Source organism: Anas platyrhynchos, chromosome 7 (genome assembly GCF_047663525.1).
Source record: "Anas platyrhynchos isolate ZD024472 breed Pekin duck chromosome 7, IASCAAS_PekinDuck_T2T, whole genome shotgun sequence".
Taxonomy (NCBI): Eukaryota; Metazoa; Chordata; class Aves; order Anseriformes; family Anatidae; genus Anas; species Anas platyrhynchos.
In genome coordinates, this window is record NC_092593.1 from 6,831,790 (window position 1) to 6,838,388 (window position 6,599).

Sequence of the window (6,599 nt, forward strand, 5' to 3'; positions counted from 1 at the left end):
CAGAAAGTGAAAAAGGTGACCTTTTGTGCTAAGTGAGAGGGGAAGAGCCAAGAGAAATGCTGACGGTGTGTGGTGCTCCTGTGCCATCAAGCAAGAGCAATGATCCACAGCTGCTTACACAGCTCTGAAAACACCCGGTGTTCCCCCACCTTAATGTCCCAGTGCATGGCCATTTGTCACTTCCAGCATCTTGCAAAGGAAGGGGTAGTGGAAAGTAGGTTTTGAAGACTGGGTTCCTTCACCACAAGACAAGCTAGCCAGGGCTGTGGACAATCATCCCTGTTTGCCCTTTTCCTCTGCCCATGTCCTCAGCATTTCTGCACAAAACCCTCTTAGCACCGGGCACTCTCGTTGCACTATCAGTGCCATCCAAGAGCTCTTTGCTGAGGTTACGTACATCTTCACTGGCATCACCGTTACTGTGGCATAATTCCTGAAATAGAGCATCTTCACTATCAGAAGCAAGATAAACAGCCAAATATCGACTTTGAGATTAAAAATATGTATGTGTGTCTATCCACACTAGGGACCAGCACTTAAAACACTGACTCACACTGAGCTCAGCCCAAACCCAGGGGCACGGTTCTGAGATAATGCGTTACGCTACTGAAGCGAAACGGTGCTTATCAGAACAGTGTAACTGCTGATATGGAAGAGAGGGGCATAAAAATAGATGTCAGAAGTTGCAATAAAGCATATTAGTTATGGATGCATTCAGTGCAAGCCCTACACAGGCAATGGAAGTTGGGAAGAGTGGGGGGTGAAAATTATAGGGTAAGCACATTTTAGGATAGTCTACTCAAGTAATTGACTGCAATCAGGCAGTATGGCTGTGCCTTGATTCCAGAATCAATACCTCATTACAGTAAGAGGTTCTCACCTTCTAGACATACTGCTTGAGTCTACAAGTGCCTGTAGTAGTTAACACTAAAGCCACAGCTTTCAATTTCATTTTATCCAGCTCACATGGACTGAGCAAACAACATTACTAGTCCAAGCCCTTGTAGGTCCTACATGCCTGCTCTGCTGCTCTGCCTTTCCATGACAGAAGGAGAAGTGTGTGCCTGCATCTCTGTAACTCCAGTTCCCAAATACAAATAGGCCATCATTGTCAGGCTGATGCCAAAAGACAAAGAACAAATACCTTAGGGGAGGACAGTCCTAAATGACTGCTGCAAGATTTATTACACCTTTCCAGCTAGAAGTCTAGACCTATAGATTTGAAGTGAAAAGCAGATTCTTCAGGTTTCATAACTGCTAACCATAGCTTTACAGCAACTCCTTTTCACTGCAGCACAGGAGAAAAAGTTATTCTGAATGAGTATAGCAAAGAGGCCAAACTGGCTTTGTTTTAAGAGATAATACCTTGGGAAGCTTTTATTCCCAAGCACTTTAATAGACGTAAGCTAAAATAAAAAGGAACGATACAGAAAACAGCGTTGTTTCTAATTCTGATTGTTTCAGTCTCAACTCTGACGAGAGACTTCTTCCTCCCAACTAGCACTGCATTTCTTACCAAGACTGGAATCTCCCGTCACACTTGGTATTTTTTATTTCAGGATGCATTCATGTAAGCTTATCTCCAGAGCAAAACAAATAAAAAGCAGTCAGCTATTGACCTGTCCCTAATACTTGAAACAGAACGAACGATGAGAAAAATATAGTGGTCATTCAGGTATGGAGTTGCTTTTCTAGAAAAATCACACAATAAATGAGACTGGGCAGCAGTACGGATAGGCTTGTCTGCTCTAACCCCATCATGGAAGTTCATGAAGCAGCTCATATGCCTTCAGGACTCAGCTTATATTCAGTAATTCAGAACACAGACACTGTTGACTTTACTAATAAGATTACTCCCCGTATGTCTACGTTACTTGGCCATTTAGCACAAGTCAACTATTCAAGATGTCAAGAGACGTAGGAGATGCTGATTAGAAGTATATGAAATTACACGATCTGGCAAATAGCATGCTTTCTTAGACATTGTACAGGATATTCTATACAACTGTTCAGAAGACTAAGATGACAGCCATAAAACCTTGTAACAGGCAACTCTTGCCTTGTTATTTGTTCATTTTTTTGTTCATTGTACATTTTTAAGGCAGACAAGTGCATGTTACTGCAGAGTGATACTGCACAGACTATATTCTGTTTAGCAAACAACAGTGAGTTATTAACCTTTAGAGAATGAGGATTTTTCTTCCTCTTTTACAACACAGACTTCATTTTACAGTAAATAAATGGCGTTAATATCAATGTTCTGCTTAAAGGTATCTGAAAACATAAGACACATACAGTATATAAAAATTCCCCTTCGTGGAACTATGCTGGTTTCATAAATGTAAAGCTCTGCAATGCATATTCAGGTGTAATACCAGACGGTGCAGCAAGGTAGAAGTTGAAAAGCACCAATTAATCAGTCTAATGAATATATGAGAAAGGGGAGGCAGCACAGGTGAAGGTTTAGCCAGAGGTAAATAAATGTTAAAGCAACTTAGGAGATTTTAACAGAATGGTAAAACTAACCATCATTCTGACATTCTTCTCCCTGTCATTTGCACTGTGCTGTATACGTTTAAGCGTCAGCGTTTGGTCCATCGGTCTCTTTGATTCCTCCTGAGGTTCCTCACAGCCCTTTTGCCATATTCACTTCCCACATAAAATCAGAAGTCTTCTCTGAACTTCAGACACCCAAATCCTACACAGGTCAACGATGTTTTTATTATCACACGCTTTTTTCCTCCCTTTAAAAAAAAAAAAAAAAAAGAAAAAAAAATCCACTGCAACTGTGAATGCCCTTTGATCAAGAGCTGTTATCACAATGGCATAGGAAGAGCTTTGCTTCAGCTGATATTATCAGCAGAAACCTGAAACATTCATGCTGACAGCTGACACAACACCAGCTTTCTGTAAGGTGCTGTAAAACTTTTTAAATGGCTTTAATTGGCATAAAAAGGGACGAAGGAGCCAAGGACCAAACTAAATCCTCCCTTCTGAGACTTAAGCATTTACACTTCTCTCTCTGGTGCAAGAAGTAGGGGGAAAGAAGCTGTGACCACTGCAAAGCTATTACAGCACGACAGTTACTATTGTAATATCCAATATAATGTCACGTATATTAATAATGTTCATAGTAAAACTCAACACACAGAGGGCAGTAATATTACTTAAAAAAATAATAATTAAAAAAAAAAAAAAAAACAAAAAACAAAAAAACAGAAAACAAAGCACACAGCAGAGAGCATTTGAGCATTCTCTTTTCCCTTCACCTTTCAAGGATGTATCTTCTGTACTCCTACACTGTACTAACCCATAGATTATTCTGAGTATCCTCTCCTACTGCAGTAAGCCTCAGTGCATTATGGCTCCACACGTTGGCTGTTCCAGCTTCTTGTCAGGGAAGGAAAGCACGTGCAGGAATAAGTCTTTTCTAAAGACCTAGCTTAGATCTCCTAAAGACGTCCATGGCTTTGCCTGGAGGTTGAAGAAGGCAAGATCGAATAAAGTTCCTCGTACTCAGCGCAACCAGAAAGGTTTGTTGTAGTTCTTACTTGCGGAGGAGTTTATTGCAGGCTGCATGACTCACACCAGAGAACCCTGTCCTTTCTAATACTCCATTTCAGAGGTAAATGATGCGTTTCACCATGATTACGTGTAAACTTCCCCTCCTCATGGTCATTCATACTCCAAAGTAAAAGAACAAATTTGCAAGTTTAAAATAATTATTTCCAGTTTTGAGCTCAAATCCTGTAGAGAGTGTTTCTGGAATATAATAAAAGTAATTGTTTTATCGAATTACTTCTATTTCGTGTCAAATCTACAGTTCACATGTCACAGGAGCTTGCAGTCAAACATTAAATTTAGTTTCTCAAAGTCTCTAGCCTGTTTAACTACAATTAATATTCTTTTACAAAAAAATACATTATTCAGTTAATTGAGAAATTATTTCTGTATTCTTAATTTCACTTAAACTAAGTAATTAGGCTACTAGAGTTAGCTATCTAAGAGTTGCATTTTATCCAGGAATTCTCTTGCTGTGTGCCCTGAATTAATATCTGCAATCATCAAAATATAACTTCCACGTAAGGTTTGAAAAAAGTCGATTCTATCTCTGTATTAGATTCTCACAGACACAAATAATTACTCAGCTACTAAGAAGAGAGAATAAAGCAGATGGAAATGAAGAATGCATTTTGATTTTCTGCTCAAGCCCCATGTACCTCCCCTGCCTCCCCCTCCAAAAAAAAAAAAAAAAAAAGAATTGAAGATATCATGAAAAAACACTTATACCTAAACAAATTCAAATATTTTAATTAAATACAGAGAAAGTCAAGCACCTTTGAAGGGAACAAACAGCTGGCAGGGGGACTGAATTCGGGGACTGTGGAACACTTCACATTATGTAGATCACACATCATACATTCATTATCATGAAAGGATAGCGTGCCCGGGCAGCCAGGAGGGCCAACCGTACCCTGGGGTGCACCAAGCACAGCATCGCCAGTCGGTCGAGGGAAGTGATTGTCCTGCTCTGCTCTGTGCTGGTGCGGCCTCACCTCGAGTACGGTGTGCAGTTCTGGGCACCACAGCACAAAAAGGATGTAAAATTGTTGGAGGGTGTCCAGATGAAGGTGATGGTGAAGGTGGTGAAGGGCCTAGAGGGGAAGACGTATGAGGAGCGGCTGAGGGCACTGGGCCTGTTCAGCCTGGAGAAGAGGAGGCTGAGGGGGGACCTCATCACAGTCTACAGCTTCCTCAGGAGGAGGAGTGGAGAGGAAGGCAGTGATCTATTCTCTGTAGTCACCAGTAATAGGACCCACAGGAATGGTGTCAAGCTGAGGCAGGGGAGGTTCAGGCTGGACATCAGGAAGAGGTTCTTCACCGAGAGGGTGGTCGCACACTGGAACAGGCTCCCCAGGGATGTAGTCACTAAGCCAGTCAAGCTGAGATGACAGCTTGAGATCCCAGCTGTGGCTTGGATACGTTGTGCACCATGGACCTTCCTCCCCAGAAGATGCCATGTTTAGGAATTACAAATTCTTTTTAACCGTAAATAGTCAAACTAAAGTTCTGGGACAGAATTCTGGGACTGTAGTGGGTTTATGTGGCAAGGTTTTGGTAGCAGGGGGCCATAGGGGTGGCTTCTGGGAGAAGAATCTAGAAGCTGCCCCATGTTAGGTAGGGGCCCCACTGCTGACCTGAGCTGGGCCAAGAAGTGATAGTGCTTGCACCTCTGTGAGAGCATATTTAAGACAGGGAAAACAAACAAACAAAAAAAAACACAACACACACTGCACTTCACAGCAGCTGGGAGAGTGAGAGAGACAGCCTTGTAGGCGCCAAGGTCAGTGCAGAAGGAGGGGGAGAGGTGCTCCAGGCGCCGGAGCAGAAGTCCCCTGCGGCCTGTGGTGAGGACCATGGTGAAGCAGGATGTCCCCCTGCAGCCCATGGAGTACCACGGTGGAGCAGGGTTCCACACTGTAGCCTGTGGAGGAGACCACGGTGGAGCAGGTGGCCCTGCACCGATGGAGGCTGCCACCTGTGGAAGATCCCTGCCAGAGCAAATTCTGGGCCAGACCTGTAGCCCGTGGACAGGAGCCCACGCAGGAGCCGGTGACCTGGCAGGAGCTGCTGCCCGTGGGGGAGCCAGGTTGGAGCAGTTTCCTCCTGAGGGATGGACCCCGTGGTACGGACCCATATCTGGAGCAGTTCTGGAAGAGCTGCTGCCTGTGGGAAGCCCATGCCAGACCAGTTCATGAAGGACTGCATCCTGTGGGAGGGACCCCACAGCACAGGGGATGAGAGAGAGTGACCAAGAAGGAGTGGTGGAGAAGCACTCTAGACTGACCATAACCCCCATTCCCCTTCACCATGTGGGGGCGAGAGGTGGAAGTGGGCAGATGGGAGGAAGGTGCTTTTGGTTTCTTTCCGTTGTTTCTCACTTCTCTAGCTTGTTAGTAATAGGCAATAAATTTTACTATCTCCCTGTGCTGAGTCTGTTTTGCCCATCATGATAATTGTCAAGTGATCTCCCCATCCTTATCTCAACCCTTGAGCCCTTTGCGTTGTATTTTTCTCCCCTTTTCCCTTTGAGGAGGGGGAGTGAGAGAGTGGTTGTGGTAGAGCTCAGCCGCCCAGCCGAGTAAAACCAACCCTTGGGACAGAAGTCATCCTGACAAATTCTAGTTTTTACCACACTCATCACTTATTTGCCATATTAAAAAAAAAAAAAAAGTTAAACTTACCAGACATGGGAACATAGTGAATAATTAGGACAAACACAGAAGTCTTACAATGTATCACTTGAAGAGGCTGGGTTTCTGTTGTTGTTTTCATTTGTTTTTTAAATGGAAGCATCTAAAATGCTCTATTGAGCACAAAAATCATGCCTGCCTTAGAGACGCTCACGTGTTGTCATAAGAACACAGCATATCAGTAGAGAACACAGTATAGACAGGTGTTTAAACTGATAAATGAAGAATTCCAAGTTTTTCTTTCAACAGCGTACCCATATTGAAAAAAAACACTGCAATACACACCACAGCTTGTGCTTCAAGACTTTGCTGTTAAATTATTGAATCAATATTGTTTTCCATCAC